This window comes from Ranitomeya imitator, chromosome 2, assembly GCF_032444005.1.
Source record: "Ranitomeya imitator isolate aRanImi1 chromosome 2, aRanImi1.pri, whole genome shotgun sequence".
NCBI classification, from domain to species: domain Eukaryota; kingdom Metazoa; phylum Chordata; class Amphibia; order Anura; family Dendrobatidae; genus Ranitomeya; species Ranitomeya imitator.
In genome coordinates this window covers 790,269,738-790,289,363 of record NC_091283.1, presented here as the reverse complement: position 1 = coordinate 790,289,363, position 19,626 = coordinate 790,269,738, and the positions used below count along the sequence as shown (strand labels likewise).

Here is a 19,626-nt window from a genome sequence, read left to right as displayed (position 1 = left end):
GTTTGGACACACCTTCTCATTTGAAGATTTTTCTGTATTTTCATGGCTATGAAAACTGTAAATTCTCACTGAAGACATGAAAACTATGAATTAACACATGTGGAATTATATACTTAACAAAAAAGTGTGAAACAACTGAAATGATGTCTTATATTGTAGGTTCTTCAAAGTAGCCACCTTTTTTTTATGACTGCTTTGCACACTCTTGGCATTCTCTTGATAAGCTTCAAGAGGTAGTCACCGGAAATGGTCTTCCAACAATCTTGAAGGAGTTCCCAGAGATGCTTAGCACTTGTTGGCCCTTTTGCCTTCACTCTGCGGTCCAGCTCACCCCAAACCATCTCGATTAGGTTCAGGTCTGGTGGAGGCCAGGTCATCTGGCGCGCAGCACCCCATCACTCTCCCTCTTGGTCAAATAGCCCTTACACAGCCTGGAGGTGTGTTTGGGGTCATTGTCCTGTTGAAAAATAAATGATGGTCCAACTAAATGCAAACCGGATGGAATAGCATGCTGCTGCAAGATGCTGTGGTAGCCATGCTGGTTCAGTATGCCTTCAATTTTGAATAAATCCCCAACAGTGTCACCAGCAAAGCACCCCCACACCATCACACCTCCTCCTCCATGCTTCACGGTGGGAACCAGGCATGTAGAGTCCATCCGTTCACCTTTTCTGCGTCGCACAAAGACACGGTGGTTGGAACCAAATATCTCAAATTTGGACTCACCAGACCAAAGCACAGATTTCCAGTGGTCTAATGCAGAGGTCCCCAACTCCAGTCCTCAAGGCCCACCAACAGGTCATGTTTTCAGGATTTCCTTTGCATTGCACAGGTGATGCAATTATTACCTGGGCAAGACTAAGGAAATCCTGAAAACATGACATGTTGGTGGGCCTTGAGGACTGGAGTTGGGGACCTCTGGTCTAATGTCCATTCCTTGTGTTCTTTAGCCCAAACAAGTCCCTTCTGCTTGTTGCCTTTCCTTAGCAGTGGTTTCCTAGCAGCTATTTTACCATGAAGGCCTGCTGCACAAAGTCTCCTCTTAACAGTTGTTGTAGAGATGTGTCTGCTGCTAGAACTCTGTGTGGCATTGACCTGGTCTCTAATCTGAGCTGCTGTTAACCTGCAATTTCTGAGGCTAGTGACTCGGATAAACTTATCCTCAGAAGCAGAGGTGACTCTTGGTCATCCTTTCCTGGCGCGGTCCTCATGTGAGCCAGTTTCTTTGTAGCGCTTGATGGTTTTTGCCACTGCACTTGGGGACACTTTCAAAGTTTTCCCAATTTTTCGGACTGACTTACCTTCATTTCTTAGAGTAATGATGGCCACTCGTTTTTCTTTACTTAGCTGCTTTTTTCTTGCCATAATACAAATTCTAACAGTCTATTCAGTAGGACTATCAGCTGTGTATCCACCAGACTTCTGCACAGCACAACTGATGATCCCAACACCATTTATAAGGCAAGAAATCCCACTTATTAAACCTGACAGGGCACACCTGTGAAGTGAAAACCATTTCTGGTGAGTACCTCTTGAAGCTCATCAAGAGAGAATGCCAAGAGTGTGCAAAGCAGTCATCAAAGCAAAAGGTGGCTACTTTGAAGAAACTAGAATATAAGACATTTTCAGTTGTTTCACACTTTTTTGTGAAGTAAACAATTCCACATGTGTTAATTCAGTTTTGATACCTTCAGTGTGAATTTACAATTTTCATAGTCATGAAAATACAGAAAAATCTTTAAATGAGAAGGTGTGTCCAAACTTTTGGTCTGTACTGTACACCTCCACACCTGCTTGCTTTCCCTCATTTTCCACCCCTCTCTTTAATTGACAGCGCTGGCTTCAGAGCCAGAGAAGGGCAGATATAGCTGGAAACAAAGCAGGTGGTGCGGTGTATTTTAATGTTGGCCACTCCACGCAGCACCAAGTGTCTGTACTTGGTTTGAACAGTCATTCTGTGCTGACAGGGTCCCCTTTAAAGGGATTTTCTGGGCTTCAGCTACATTTCCGCATACACTGTATTTGACAGGACTTTGGGCAATCCTGACAGTGTGCAATATGCACACAAGATTCCTATGAATACCTAGATTGAGCAGATTTGTTACGTGACCTCCGGTATGAGAGCTGGATACTTGCAGCGATGTGCTGACTAGATTGTCATCCGCTTTTCTCCATGGTCTATGGAGAGCAGTGGGTGAGAATGTCGTCAGCACGTGACCACCAGTAATAAAAACACTGTCAGGATCTGCCAATCTGCAGTCACATGGAGTAACTAAAGAAAATTAACTCAAGCCTGGAAAACCTGTTAAGGGGTTAGGGAGTGGTAAAATAAGGGGGCCCCTGCTCAGGATCCTTATTTATTTTGTCATAACTAAGTATGAAGACAAAAAAAAACAAAAAAAAACACACACACCACAACTCACAATCTAAAAGACTTATCCTGCCTTTTATTACATAAATAATCCCGTTAGGTATGGGAGTGTTGTAATTCTCTATTTCCTTATTGCTGGGGGTTCCATCCATGGGACAGAAGGGACCTTACATTTTTTAACAACAGTCACCGCCTGAAAATTGTAGATTCAACTTAACAAATAAATCCCCAGCCCCAAGACTTTTCCAAGAGAGCTTCAGTGTTTTATTTCGCTGATTAATAAAATGTGATCTGTACCTTACACCCAAGACCGAGAAACATCTGATGAGCATTTCATACGAAAAAAAATTAAAAAAAAGTCTGTTTACCATCAAAACAACCTGTACTGGTAATGCTTATATACTGTATATTAATAATCTAGGTCTTTCTAACCTTTTATGCATTTTCGTTTTTTTTTCTATTATGGTTAAAGTAAATAAAAATAAGAAATTGGAATAGTTTTGAATTTAAAGGGACACTGTCACCTGAATTTGGAGGGAACAATCTTCAGCCATGGAGGCGGGGTTTTGGGGTTTTTGATTCACCCTTTCCTTACCCGCTGGCTGCAATATTGGATTGAAGTTCATTCTCTGTCCTCCATAGTACACGCCTGCGCAAGGCAAGATTGCCTTGTGCAGGCATGTACTACGGAGGACAGAGAATGAACTTCAATCCAATATTGCAGCCAGCATGCAGCCAGCGGGTAAGGAAAGGGTGAATCAAACACCCCAAAACCCCGCCTCCATGGCTGAAGATTGTTCCCTCCAAATTCAGGTGACAGTGTCCCTTTAAATTCAAAACTATTCCAATTTCTTATTTTTATTTACTTTAACCATAATAGAAAAAAAACCAAAAATGCATAAAAGGTTAGAAAAGACAAAGGAAAAAAAAAAAAAGTCTTTAGGGTCCTGGCCATGACATTGACGGTCTGTATTACAATTTCATATAGCAGCCAGGAAGACATCATTAGTGCTTCAGTGTTGGCCATTGACTCGAAGAGATGCAGATGAATGAAGTATACATCCTTATAGGCGGAGGGTTGTGTGTCATCATTTATTGTTGTCATGGTAACTACGTTTTATATCATCAGGGTCACTGTTGCTATACAGATTCTTGAACATCTGTCACATATATGCTAGCACACCAACGTCCCGTGATGGGGAAGGTGACGCCACTGACTGGCTCTGAAGGTCACACATTTGTGACAATCATCCTAGAAACAGACGCTATTAAGAGTGGAGCTTAGTCTTGGCACCGGGGGGAGATGAGCCGGCTCCGCTCGTTGGCTGTACACTGTGTTCTACTTTGGAACACTGCCATGGAAACAGACTAGAAATCGATTCTAATATAGAGTCCATAGGAAATGCCGAGAGGAGCCGCTGCCTCTGGTTTCACCGATTACTATATAGTCTTCTTTACACACATTCTTTCTGAGCAGATGAATCCCATGACTAATTTTAAATTGAAGTGGTCGACCACTACTAGGACAAACCCTTCTTGGTCTAAATGTTTGGCACCGATAAAATAAAAAAAAAGCCTATACCCCCTCCCGTGTCGGCGCCGATCCAGCAGTGTGGGCACTCGCGCTCCTGGGGATCACGTACCGTAGTGATGATGAGTGAAACCCAATCGGTGCTGGCGTCACTTTCCCCGCTTTTGTACAAACTGAACATGGAGAAGAAGTCGGGGCTACAGCCCGGGAGACGACAGGTGACTATCAGTTTTCTTTATTTTAATATCGGGGCCAAACATTTAGATCAGGAAGGGATGTCCAAGCAGTGGGCAACCCCCTTAAACCCAACATTGGCTTTCTATATTTACGGACTGAAATAACGTGATATGCTCCGAATAACACTTAAAAATGTGGCTTCTTGGCATGGATAACGAAGGACCAAGTCCCTACAGAGATGAATGGTCATGACCGTTTTATCCAACCTTGTTTTCCATTGGAAACACGTTGTTTTGTGATAATGCCATGATTTTATCAGAATGTGGCCTAACCACAGGCATGCAGCCCTAAGTCTAAAGAATCAAGAATTGGGCAGAGGCGCCGCTTGAAATAGGTAAAATGTTGAGACGCAGACATATGCATCTTTATGGTAACAAACCATGTAGAAGCCATTATTTCTCCATCTGAGCTTAGACATGAATCAATTTAATTTTTAAGAATTTCAATTGCATTTATGAAATTTTAATTATTGGTTGTGAATGTAGCTCTAGACTAGTCCTTATATATTTGTCTCTTTGAATGTAGGCTACCGACTCCAATACGGTTATACTTGGTTAGTATAGCTGCTAAAGTCCTTCATGCTGGTAGAGTCTGGAGAAAAAAAAATGCTCAGAAATGTATCAAATTCTAAGCAGAAAGCAATAAAATGAGATTTTCAATTTCAGTGTGCTGATCCTGCAAATCAATTTATTTTACTTTTAACTTTTTTTGAAGTAAAGGGCCATTACGCCTTGCTGGATTACTGCTATGCCCTATGTTATTATGAGGGGACAAATTCATACTCCTTAAAACAGAGTAGCTGTGCGCGATTATGTACTCGAAATGGAATTCGCTAGATGGCAAATCTCAAACCTTAAGACATTCAATTCCATTTTGGGTGACTTGTTATGAAGCCGTTGTCCTTCTTTTACTCCCACTAGTATAAACCGAGACGGCTTGAGCAGCAGCAGGCGTTCTACAGCTTCTTGAGAGCTCGTTTGTTTGACTAGGCAGGCAGAGCATTGTCTTTGTGCCAAAGTCACAGGTTGAAAATAAAAGGTTTAATCTGTGCACTAAAATAAAAAATAATAATTTTCTATTTTTAAATGCAGAAAAATTGTAACTTCAGCTTCTACGAGTGACTGCAAGCAGAAAAATACTACTAACTTCATTACGGTTATTTGATGATGAAGCGCATTAGGATTGTGCTATTTACCATCAGTTAGGGTGCATTTAAAACACCCAATTTTGCTGCATTAAATGACCCCTCGGCAGCCGTTTAATGGCTTATTTATACAGACACACTACTCTTAATACGCGTACTGAATGATCTATAGAGCTCATTCAGTACTATAGGCTGCCTTTGTTCTCGGCAGCACATTTATATAGGAGAATGTGCTGCCGAGGCCGATAATCTTTAGTGCAGCAGAAAAGACAATTTTGCCTGACAAACAAGCATTTTGCTCATTCTTCCGGTTAGACTGCAAGATTCACAAATGCTCAGTGACAATGTTCTTATACTATATAACAAAGAAAAACTTAACCGGAGATTCATGCAGAGGACAGATCCATCCCATGATTGCCACAAATGGTATCTTACGGACCTCACTAACTATAATAAAGTCCATCAACTTTTCATCATGAAGTTCATTTATCAGATGTAAACAGAGATAATCGGAAATTAAGTTGGCTATAATTTTATTTACATTTTTGACAAATATAATCAATCAAAAGTTATTTCATGAAAAGAATAAACCAAGAATGATGGATTGTCCATTGTCTGGTATCTCTGGACAGCAGTTGAAGGACTAATAGTCAATATGGACTAAGATGTGAATGGCTGCATCGGCGTTTGATTTGCTTAATATGTATGACTATATTTTCTTTTCCAAGTATCCCCAGCGGTACATAAAAACTAAGGATATGAGCACACGTTGCGAATTTCCTGATCCGCAGTGCTTTTTTCCGAGCAGAAACGCTGCAGATCCACATGAAATCCGCAGTACATCTGCAACAAAAATGCACAAAATCTGCATAAAAAAAGTGCCGATTTTGACCTGCGTTTTCTGCCAAGAGATGCAGAATCTGCACAGAAAATTCTACAGGCAAATCCGCAACGTGCGCAAATACCCTAAAGTTGGTTACACACATGAAATAAATGTCAAACAGCAATTTCTTATAACTCCTCCATAAATATGAAAGCACAGCTTGCCCAAGCCTGCTTGTTTATTTCACAAGGAACGTGGGAATAACTCACCGCCAGACACCTACTGGATGGGAAAAATGGGAGATTTAAAAATGATTGTTCAACTGGTGAAATTTAGCTGCAAACGATTGTTTTAACCAGTGGTGACAAACTGGAAGAACATTCTGGAATTAGCACGGCCACATTTCACAATTTTCAGCCGGAATGGTGTAGTTAGTCTGGATAACTGTCTTGGCCAGTTTAGAGAAAGGAGTCATTCAATTAGATCAGACCACAACACACGGACCGGCCGCGGATCTGCCCATCAGTGTGACAGCTGCATAGAAATTTTTAGAAGTTCGTTCTGGGCCCGATTTGCCTGGACGTCTGATTGAGCCTTAATCAGAAATCTGTCATGTAAAATGATGCTATTATCCTGCAGATATGGTGTTAATCAGCAGGTTAATAGCGTTCTGACACCGTGAGGGTTCGGCACCGAGAGCCCCGATGCCTGGAGGAAGAGAGGTCTATTCCTCAAAGCGATGGGACCAGCATGGTTTCCGTTATTGCTCCATGCATAGAGGGCGGCGACTGTAAAGGGGACCCCGCCACTGACTATTCGGCTGTCAGTGTAAAGGGTGCGGTTAAAGCCACCGCTCTCTATGCACTGAATGGTGACAAACGGTGTCGGCCGGCCCTGCCCCCATAACTTGAAGCTGAATGCTGTCAGGAGGAATAAAAGTCATTTCATCCCAGCAGCGGAGTCGCATGGTGTCATTAACCCCATATCTGCATGTTAATAGCGTTATTTTACATGACGGGTTCCCTTTAACTGTAAAGCTTTGTCAGAGTAACGATCATTCACCAGCCGAACGTTTGTTCAATCATTATCCTACTTTTGATATACATGGCCACCTATACAGAGGACTTCTGTTCCGGCCCATAGAGAAGAAACCCCCTATATGACATCGATATTCCTTAATAAAATCAATTACTTTACCAAGTCTAACACCAATTAATGCTCGCCTCGTCAAGAAGTAAGACCAGATTCTGAAAGTGAAATCGAATGAATAAAGCTGAGATACGACGCCTTTACTCAGACTACAATGTGCTGCAATTCCAGACAAATACTCAGATGCTACGTGGCAATGCTGTTAGACGATCACACGCCAGACATTGGACTATTCCAGACACTTCACATTATCATCAGAAAGCCGGCAGCATCGTGAAGCAGGGTAAAGATGTACACCCCATAAAGCACCGTACAGGACGGCCTCACAAGTTACTGCCCTACACTTCATTACATCCTAATGGTCCCTATTAGAAATATTTTATTAGCTGAAGAAAAAAAATAAAATAAGGAAGAAGACATACAGAAAAGCCTTATTCACATATCTCTGATTTCCACAAATACACATGTACCCATTATTGACTGTGGGGCTGTCCACATGTCTGCTTTTCGTTTTGCAGATGTATGTCCGTGCAACATGTCAGTGTTTTACCGGCATCATGGATGGAAAGCACCAATACGTGTCTATGAGTCTTGTGAATATCACGGCCAGCACACGGATGGCATCTGTGTACTGTGAGCTGTCTGAGCATCCGTGCAAAAGACAGAAGATGTTTATACATAAATAAATATGTCATGTGAAACACAGATGATAAAAAAACTGACACTAACTTTTTTTTTGTGTACATGATCAAACTGACATCTGAATGAGACCTAAGGTAGTATAGACTGTAGTCTGCTGTGCGCTCACCATACTGCTACACACAAGAGATGGTGACCTGACGCAAGGTGGCCGGGGAATTGTCTGGAGGACCAAGGTATAAACTCAAATCATTAGTGAGGGCGTGTGTGAAATTATATATATTATATATACTGTACATACACAAATTTATATAGTTACTGTATATATAATATTAGGCTACAATAAATTTTTTATTATGTCCTAATACATAAAATATATTTACAATAGGTTTTACTTATGCATTTGCAATTATATACATATATATTTACAATATATTGTAAACACAGAAATATTATCTAATACACACAAAATCATACATATCTGTATGGTAAGAGGGTTAAAAAAAACACATTGGAAAAAAAACGTTATTTAAAAATTAGGCGATTGTTCATAGAATGTTAGAGTTGGAAGGGACCTCCTGGGTTATCTGGTCCGACCCCTGCTCAAAGCAGGATTCACTAAACCATCTCCGATGTGTGTATGCGCGTGTGTGTGCGTGTGTGAGGCCAGGTTCACATTGCGTCTATTATACCGGGTATAACGCGGTGTAACACAGTCCGTTAACGCCGCCATTATGCCCTATGCCGGACACATCGCTAGCGCACGCCCACAATGGGCGTGCGCTAGTGATGTGCCGTCATTGAGTGACGGACCCTGGGACACGGGCTGCAGCGTTTCCGGGTGAGTCACTGCTAGTGCAGATAGAGCATCTGCTCTGCTATACACTACGTGGCCTGTGTTATATACTGCGTGCGTGGGCTGTGTTCTACGCTATGTGGGCTCTGCAATATACTACATGGTTCTGCTATATACTACGTGGCTCTGCTATATACTACGTGGCTCTGCTATATACTACGTGGCCGGCCGCGAACAATCAGCGACAGACGCAGTCCGGCCACGAATTGGCGCGGGAGTTGAACCACGCTTTGCTAATTGGTCGCGGCCCGCCGAATCCTGTGTATTCAATGTATTATTCTAAAATCTTCATAAATAAACTACATACATATTCTAGAATACCCGATGCGTTAACATTGGGCCACCACCTAGTATATTATAATATAAATTACCTACCAGTTTGTATTGCAGCAGGAAATGTCACACAAATCAATTCAGTCAATTGGAAGCCAAAAAGGTAAAGAACTCAAGAACCCCCCCAAAAAAAAAAAAAAAAAAAAAACAACCATAAGACCCCCATGTGATTGACTGTTCAGTGTTGTTGACATCAGTGACACAATGTAGAGGATTAGAGCACTAGTCGGGAATCAGCCCGTCCTCATGTATTTACCGCTTCATTTATGAGAAACAATTCTGAATTTCTCAGAGATGGAAACTCTGCTCGTGGCCAGGAAGGTAAGTGTGCATTTGTCCTTTTCTTCGCTACACTGCTAGGTCATTGGTTTGCTGACCCCAAGCTCCTGATGGGTTCTTTTTAAAGATATATATATGCAACAAAATATAAACTTTAGACCACATACAAGGAAACTGACTGTGACTGATTTTGCTTCCCAGGCTCACACTGTAATTTCACTGGACAGATGGAATTTGTCACCGAGAGTCCAAGTCTAGACATGTCACGAGATGGATCAAGACAAATTTGCACAATGCAACACTGTAATCTGCCAAAGTTTCCACTTAGTTGGATTTCACACTAATATTATCATTTTCTTTGAAATTACTTTACCATAAAGGAAACTTTAGGATCATTTTGATTATATGAAGAAAAAAAAAAAAACACCACAAGCGGAGTATAAATTCAGAAAATAAAGTCAAAATGCTACTTAAAGGGTAAAGGTACCGTCACACTTAGCGACGCTGCAGCGATACCGACAACGATCCGGATCGCTGCAGCGTCGCTGTTTGGTCGCTGGAGAGCTGTCACACAGACCGCTCTCCAGCGACCAACGATGCCGGTAACCAGGCAAAAAAAAACAAACACTACATACTTACCTACAGCCGTCTGTCCTCCAGCGCTGTGCTCTGCACTCCTCCTGCTCTGGCTGTGAGCACAGCGGCCGGAAAGCAGAGCGGTGACGTCACCGCTCTGCTTTCCGGCTGACCGACGCTCACAGCCAGTACAGGAGGAGTGCAGAGCACAGCGCCGGGGACAGACAGCGGTAGGTAAGTATGTACTGTTTGGTTTTTTTTACTTTTAGGATGGTAACCAGGGTAAACATCGGGTTACTAAGCGCGGCCCTGCGCTTAGTTACCCGATGTTTACCCTGGTTACCAGTGAAGACATCGCTGAATCGGTGTCACATACGCCGATTCAGCGATGTCTGCGGGGAGTCCAGCGACGAAATAAAGTTCTGGACTTTCTTCCCCGACCAGCGACAGCACAGCAGGGGCCTGATCGCTGCTGCCTGTCACACTGGACGATATCGCTAGCGAGGACGCTGCAACGTCACGGATCGCTAGCGATATCGTCTAGTGTGACGGTACCTTTAAGGTACCGTCACACATAGCGACGCTGCAGCGATACCGACAACGATCCGGATCGCTGCAGCGTCGCTGTTTGGTCGCTGGAGAGCTGTCACACAGACAGCTCTCCAGCGACCAACGATCCCGAGGTCCCCGGTAACCAGGGTAAACATCGGGTAACTAAGCGCAGGGCCGCGCTTAGTAACCCGATGTTTACCCTGGTTACCATCCTAAAAAGTAAAAAAACAAACGCTGCATACTTACCTACAGCCGTCTGTCCTCGGCGCTCTGCTTCTCTGGTCTGGCTGTGAGCGCCGGGCAGCCAGAAAGCAGAGCGGTGACGTCACCGCTCTGCATTCCGGCTGACCGACGCTCACAGCCAGAGCAGGAGGAGTGCAGAGCACAGCGCTGGAGGACAGACGGCTGTAGGTAAGTATGTAGTGTTTGTTTTTTTACTTTTAGGATGGTAACCAGGGTAAACATCGGGTTACTAAGCGCGGCCCTGCGCTTAGTTACCCGATGTTTACCCTGGTTACCAGTGAAGACATCGCTGAATCGGTGTCACACACGCCGATTCAGCGATGTCTACGGGGAGTCCAGCGACGAAATAAAGTTCTGGACTTTCTTCCCCGACCAGCGATCTCCCAGCAGGGGCCTGATCGCTGCTGCCTGTCACACTGGACGATATCGCTAGCGAGGACGCTGCAACGTCACGGATCGCTAGCGATATCGTCTAGTGTGACAGTACCTTTACTAACCAACAAGCTTTGCATAAATCAATAGCACAAGAGATTATACAAATAACTTTTGTTATGGAAATCAGCTTCCATCCCCACTTATCAGACACTTCGCTCCCTCTTTCATACCTCCTGAACTTGTCATCTACTGAAAAATCAGCTCACATCCGTCTTCCTCAAAACAGACAAGTCATGTGACACAGCCCATTATTCTCTATGGCGAGGGAAGGGAAGAAGAGGAGTTAACAGCAAGGAAGGGAATTGACAGAGGCAGGCAAAAAAAAAAAATATATGGTTCAGAGCTCTGTAATAAGTGTATTACCACATATCAGAGCTTGATACAGATCAAGACAGCTCAGCTCTGCTGTAGTGTCCTCCATGCCGCTGCAGCTTGTCTGTGTGAGCTAAATAGTGAATTAAGAGCAGGCATTCCCCTCTCTGTGCTGTTGCAGGGGATCTCTCCTCCCAGCTACCAGAAGACTGCAAGCTACACTGTGCGCAGAATTATTAGGCAAGTTGTATTTTGATCACGATACTTTTTATACATGTTGTTCTACTCCAAGCTGTTCAGGCTTGAGAGCCAACTACCAATTAAGTAAATCAGGTGATGTGCATCTCTGTAATCAGGAGGGGTGTTGTCTAATGACATCAAAACCCTATATAAGGTGTGCGTAATTATTAGGCAACTTTCTTTCCTTTGGCAAAATGGGTCAGAAGAGAGATTTGACGGGCTCTGAAAAGTCCAAAATTGTGAGATGTCTTGCAGAGGGATGCAGCAGTGTTGAAATTGCCAAACTTTTGAAGCGTGATCACCGAACAATCAAGCGTTTCATGGCAAATAGCCAACAGGGTCACAAGAAGCGTGTTGTGCTAAAAAGGCGCAAAATAACTGCCCATGAATTGAGGAAAATCAAGCGTGAAGCTGCCAAGATGCCATTTGCCACCAGTTTTGCCATATTTGAGAGCTGCAACGTTACAGAAGTAACAAAAAGCACAAGGTGTGTGATACTCAGGGACATGGCCAAGGTAAGGAAGGCTGAAATGATCACCTTTGAACAAGAAACATAAGATAAAACGTCAAGACTGGGCCAAGAAATATCTTAAGACTGACTTTTCAAAGGTTTTATGGACTGATGAAATGAGAGTGACTCTTGATGGGCCAGAGGCTGGATCAGTAAAGGACAGAGAGCTCCACTCCGACTCAGACGCCAGCAAGGTGGAGGTGGGGTACTGGTATGGGCTGGTATCAAAGATCAACTTGTGGGACCTTTTCGGCTTGAGGATGGAGTGAAGCTCAACTCCCAGACCTACTGCCAGTTTCTGGAAGACAACTTCTTCAAGAAGAGGTACAAGAAGACGTTGGTATCATTCAAGAAAAACATGATTTTCATGCAGGACAATGCTCCATTACGTGCCTCCAACTACACCAAAGCGTTGCTGGCCAGTAGAGGTCTCAAAGAAGAAAAAATAATGACATGGCCCCCTTGTTCACCTGATCTGAACCCCATAGAAAACCTGTGGTCCCTCATAAAATGAGACATCTACAGGGAGGGAAAACAGTCCACCTCTCGGAACAGTGTCTGGGAGGCTGTGGTGGCTGCTGCACGCAATGTTGGTTGTAAACAGATCAAGCAACTGACAGAATCTATGGATGGAAGGCTGTTGAGTGTCATCATAAAGAAAGGTGGCTATATTGGTCACTAATTTTTTGGGGTTTTGTTTTTACATGTCAGAAATGTTTATTTCTAAATTTTGTGCAGTTATATTGGTTTACCTGGTGAAAATAAACAAGTAAGATGGGAATATATTTGATTTTTATTAAGTTACCTAATAATTCTGAACAGTAATCGTTACCTGCACAAACAGATATCCTCCTTAGGCTAATTTCACACTAGCGTTAAGTCGGGCTGCGGACTTCCTCAGTGAAGCTCCGCCCACTGCCACGCCTCTTCATTCAGCTCCGCCTACGGCTGCATGCGGCGTGCGCACCCCATCTTTAACATTGGGTACGCAGGCCATGCCACTGTATGCGGATGCCACCGCATGCGTCGGTGAGACGACCTGCACAGAACGCAACAAGTTGCAATTTCGTGCAGATGCCACACCGTCAAAACGACGTAGCCTCAGATAGCCAAATAAAAAAAATAAAAAAAACCCACTCCAACTTCCAAAGATATTAAGCTTTGCCATTTATGAGTCTTTTGGGTTGATTGACAACATAGATGTTGATCAATAATAAAAATAATCCTCTAAATACAACTTGCCTAATAATTCTGCACACAGGGTAAAGACAGACTGCAGAGGTGAAAACTGGTGAGTGCAGGACACAGTCATAATGGCCAGAAATGGTGCAATTCCTCACGTACAGGGCTGCTTATTCTGCACTGCTCTGATCCTCTACTGAGTGACGAGACATCAATTCTGTGTGAACCGGGAAGGACTTTAACAATGCGTGTTTATGGAGCATCAAAAAAAGGCTTCAAAGACTTACCGGTACATTGTAAGGGCTCGCTCACACCACCATATTAAGTCTGAGTGCTATCCGATGTCATCAGAGAACACTTGCACCAATGATATATAGTGCAGCAGCGATGATCTACATTTTTTTCATTTTATTTTCTCATATCGATTTGGCATGAGCAAGAAAAAAAAAAAAATCAAAGCATGCTGCACTATGTAGCATAAATCAGAGGAGACTCGCGTATTCGAGTGCGTGGAAATCGGACTGCATTCGGATGACTCGCAGAACGGAGAAGATGGAGAAATTTTGATCTCCATCTTCTCACATTCGAGAGATCAGTGATCAGTGTTTCAGGGGAGTGGCATTAGCATAATGGACCCGGATGAGCATCTACGGTTGTGTGACCCCGGCCTAAAAGACTTCTGATTCACACAAACCCCAGTGTAACTCGGAGATTTAGTATGAAGCTACACAAGTCAGAAGAAGACCACAGCAAACTGAAAACATTGATTAGTAAGTATTTTAATGCCCCTATACTACATACATTTGGAAAGATTTCCAGATTCAAGTTTTTTTTTTTATGTTTTATATATGGATCACATTCCATACAGGAGCTCTCATTTACATGGCTCGAATATTCTAAGGCAGACTTGCTAAATCAGGACACAACGGTATGTACAGTTCAGATAATTTTTTTTTATTTTCAGAAATATGAGAATAAATCAATAATAAAATGAATTTGATAGAAATTTAGTGATACATGGAAACCTAGTTAAAAGATGTAATGCAACTCAAATCCAGCCAAAATAAAGGCGTCCCATTATTTAATAAAAAGTCTAGTTACACATTTAATATGGAAGTGAGCAATCTGACGTGTTAATAGAAGGTATTCATTGTCTGACATGTACACAACGAATGAATGATTATAGGTTTAAAAATGTCGACATATCTTCCAGGCTTATACAACCGCCCCATGATTACTACATTGCAGTACCATTCTTAACAGGACGGGATCATGAGAGATTTTAACCCCTTCACCCCAAAGAGTTTACACCTTCCTGACCAGGCCAATTTATTCAATTCTGACCAGTGTCAATTTATGTGGTAATAAGTCTGGAACACTGCAATGGATCCCATCGATTCGGAGAAACTTTTCTCGTGACATTGTATTCATAAGGGTAAAATTTGTTCGTTGCGACTTGCGTTTATTTGTGAAAATAACGGAAATTTGGCAAAAATGTTGAAACTTAACATTTTTTAATGTACTGTGTCTTTAATTTTTTTGTACCATACTTTAGATTTTTGCATGGTTTGAGGACCTGATCTGAGAGACCTATATTTCCCTCCCCCCCCCCCCCAATCAAGGATACATTCCATCTATGGGACTTGTGTTGTGGTACCTCGGACAGTGACAGGGGAGCTGTTGTCACGGTGTATGGTGGTCAAGATGAAGACTTCCCTCTTGTTCTTCTAGTTTATCACCATCATGTTGTCGCAGCATCCAACCCGCAGCGTTTACTGATCGTGTGCACCTTCCCACCTACGCTGACAGAGACCGTCTTGAAGAGCGGGATGCTGGTGTAAACGTTGTCTATGTAAAAGGTGAACCCTTATCCAGCAGTGGGGGCAGCAATTCCCACACAGTTTTCCCACTTACCCCCTTGAATGCCCACCTGTCCTGGGGGTAACAATCTGGGTGCCCTTCATTTTGTAGACCCTAAATCTGTGGGTATACCCCAGGGTACTATCACAGAGCTTGCACAGTTTTATTCTGTACCTGGCCCTCTTACTGGGCAGGTGTAGTCAGAATTTTAGCCTCCCTTTGAAATGAACCAGAGATTCATCTATACCGATGTCCCTTTGGGGGTTGTATGCCTCAGCAGATTTTCTGCTCAAGTGGTCAACTACTGACTGAATTTTATAGACGATCAAAGGCAGGATCATCTCGGGGAGGACACTGCGCATGGTCACTAAAATGCAAAAGAATTTGGACGCTTCAAATCGTGTCCTTGTCATGGCCATGCGGAATACAGGCATGCTGTAAAGTATTTATTATAGTACTAGATGGCAGCCCGATTCTAAAGAATCGGGAGTCTAGAATCCATATATACTTTATTTATTCAAATGTAAGAATAATACAATTAATAAATAATAGTAAGAAAGAACAAAAAATGGCTGCACTCACCAGCTCTTGACAATTCTTGTTATTTAAGGTACAGTTACACAGGATCCATGAACATGCTTATGAGGGGAGGGATGAAAGACATCAGACGACAACTTTGCGTGTTGTGGCAAATGCCACAACAACGGTTCTTTGCTTAAGAACAATGTCAGGTAGTAGGAAAATACCCAGTTAATAATAGGCAATAGTTCTTTGCAGGAATGCAGATATTAATAAATAGGCAGTTTATATTGCAGAGAAATTGCTGGGCAATAATGGACAATGTCCTTATGTGGCAAATAATAGAGCAATATACCCAATGTGGCAAAGAAGAGGTTAATAAACGGCAGTCTCTCAGTATAACAGTCAGTGAATAATAGGCAGTATATGGAGAAAACACCAAACAAAAGTTCAAAATTGGTGTGAAAATGTCACTGAACCACTTCACAACTTAATATATATAGTTTTGGTAAATGGTATTATCACTTTTTTGATGAAATTCGGCAGGAGCTTGAAGAGCAACGTCACTGGGCCCGCCTCCACGCAGTAGAAACTTGCTGTGAGGTAAAAATTCAAAAATCACACCAAAATGGCGGGCGGAGTGTGTCACAGTACGGCACGTTTCTGATTGGTCGCTCGCAGCAGGCGGCAACCAATCAGACACTGGACACTGTTGACGTCACTTATCTCCGGACATTAGCTCCGGACATTATCTCCGGACATTAGCTCCGGACATTAGCTCCGGACATTAGCTCCGGACAGGAAGTTGGCACAAATTGCAGGAAGTAGTATTCTAGGCAATTATATATTAGATATCCTGTATTGCCGAAGCTCTGGTTTTCTGACTATGCTCATATGCAGCACAACCCCACAAAATGTCAATTTCTGCTGCATTTACAGGGGTACATGACGTGGGATTTGGGGGGAAAAATTGATGTTAATACGAATTTGTCCCCTAATGCATTCGCTAAGAAATTACCCAGCAATAATATTTTGGGGTAATGCTACCTACCTACCAATAAGGCTACTCTGTACCATTTTGTTTTTCTAAAAGAAAAAAAAATCGGAAGTCACTAACACTGCGATGTCCGCTACTCTAATGCTCTACCTTTCCTAACTATAAAGCTACACTGTACTACTATTTTTTTTTTTTCTAACTAGCTAAAAAAGTAAAGTCCCTTGGTGCAGCACGAAAGCCCAGCACAGAAGGACGTGGCGCACAAAGAAGAAGCACAAAAAAGTGCGTCAAAAATACAATTGGAAAAGGGACGGTTGGGAGAACTGCAACAGAGATTGTGGAATTAGCCAGGACAGTACAGGCGACAGAGCGCAGGAGAAACAGGAGGCAGGAAATCGCCGAAGGATCGCACTGGCCACTGATTAATTTCTCCCTCTCAGGTAATAGAAGGGTATACAACCACCATGCATGCCAACTCTGAGGTAAAAATGGTGTGGAGAGCGGTGACCGCTATTTTAGATTAAACCCTTAGGCGCTGGCATCGTATGGTGCCAATGGTGTTGTCATATCAGCCATTAGCTAACTGGAGGGCTGCCATGTTGGTATACACAAGAAATCGTCAATTTTACAATAGGCTCCAATACTTCAGCCGCCCACCATTCCTAGGAGGATTTAAAAAAATAATAATTAATTGGACTCAAAACAAAAAGGTTGACATCAGGATTATACAGTCAATCTCAAGTGGATTTTTAATACAAGTACACCATCAGATCTTAAATTTAAAGGGAACCTGTCACCCCGTTTTTTCAGATTGAGATGCAAACTCGGCTTTGGGAAAATGGCCGCCGCGATCTCTTCTGCGCATGCGCGGCATCCCGCGGCCATTTTCCTGAAGCCCCATGCAGCAGAGCACTCCATCTGCGCACGCGCGGCCCCAGGAAGATGGCCGCCCCCACCGATGAAAGGGATAACAGCGCAGATCGCGCGCTGTTTCTTCACGTGCGCGCAGGGAATTCGGAACTTGGACATGCGCACACCACTACGCCACCAACGGAAAGCTGGGGAAGAAAAGAGCGATGTCACCACGCCCACCTGACCAGACCAGCCTGATTGACAGGCGAAAACGGCGACTTTGGTAATGTATTTCTCAGCATAAGTGGGGAATCAGGGTACACTACATACACTATAGTAATGCACAGCGCAGGCCCTATTTAACAGTATTTATATCTCAATCTGAAAAAACGGGGTGACAGGTTCCCTTTAAGGGGGCTGTCCGATTGCCAACAAAGGTAAGCTATAAATGAATTCGGTTAGAAAAAAAACAAAAAAGCTGAGTATTACTACCCACCGGGTCCAACGCAGCCTCTCCATCACTGCCCTCTCTGTTTGTTTGCAGCATTGACATCACAAACAGCGCTTCAGCAAATCAGTGAGCTCAGCCGCTCTGCGTACATGGCATGGGCAGCTGCGCTCAGTGATTGGCTGCAGCGCTGTCGATGTGACTTCAGAACTGCAGACAGGAACCAAGGGCAGCAGCGGAGAGACCACAGAGGAGGTAGGAAAGGTAACGGAGTGCTCAGGGGCTTGGGGGTTTGTTTGTTTTTTTTATATTGCAGCCACTTATAACCTAAAGTTTTGTAAATATTAAATGTATAATGAAACCTGGTGACAGATCTGCTTAAATAAAGTTTGTTTAGACTGAACATACTTAAAGGGGTTGTCAGACATACATATTTATCACCTATCCATAGCAAAAGTCCAGGAAAAGAGTTTTGAAGAGTCTAAGGCCGTAGTCACACATAGCGCAAATACTACATTTTTACTACTGCGTTTTTTTTTGCACTGACAATCTGCTGTGTTTAACGGTCTAAGCAAAGTGGATACAATTTCATGAAAAATTATCCCAAAAGGTCCATTTAATGATGTTGTTGAACTGTGTGGCTTCAAATCTGCACCAAAAAGCATCAAATAAAGGGGAAAAACTAGACAATAATGAGAACTGCTTACTTTGGCGCAGACACCTACAGAAAACATGCAGATAAAAAGCAGAATTTAAGATTGTGTAAACACGGCCGTACAAGTTCTGTTTGACAATATTGCAAATCATTTGGCGCTTATGAAGTGGATCCGCTTTAATAACCAGGGTATGTTTTTCTCCTTTGTGCTTTATTCTGTGCCCCATACAGTTTGTCGGCAGCACAGCCCCCGATAACGTGACGGAACGTTACTTTGACAAGCAGTAAAAATTATGTAAGTATAAAAGATGCAATCATCGCGTTATAAGCAAGATATTCACTGGCCATTTACAATGTGCAGTGATTGGGCAGAACAATCACAAGATGATCAATCACAATCAGACCGTCCATCACTGCCTTCTGTAAGAGTAATGGACATAGGATGGATAACTTAGGTACACAATGACACGTAACCGCTGCAGCCGATCATGGGCATTCTGGGGCCATGCATATGGGATGACCAATAGTAGATGACCTGTGGAAGTCTGAATTCACACACACTCGAGACCACAATACCGCCCAGACCAGGGGTCTTCTGACATGTATAGGAAGCCGTCATTGTGGGTGAGGGGAGCGGCAGTCGGAGCCGTCCGAGCACAGACCGGATAACACGGATGTGTGAATTCAGCTTTAGGAATATCACATTCTGGGACCAAACTGAAGCACACGTGATCAGCCTGACTCATCCCTCGGCACTGAGATTTGTTTTTATCAGAAGATGAGAAATATTTTTCCAGATGTACGTGGGTGTGAACATGTGGAGACCAGAATGATGCAACCGTGTCTTAACTCTCCTTCCATTATCCGCCATTCTTTTTATTG

General features: G+C 43.1%; 1 protein-coding gene across 5 annotated transcripts in view; it reads right to left on the bottom strand.

Moving 5' to 3' along the window:
- The window catches only part of REEP3 (receptor accessory protein 3), a 190,634-nt gene that overhangs the window by 149,323 nt on the left and 21,685 nt on the right, over nt 1-19,626 (bottom strand). The gene's annotated exons all lie outside the window — the stretch shown is intronic.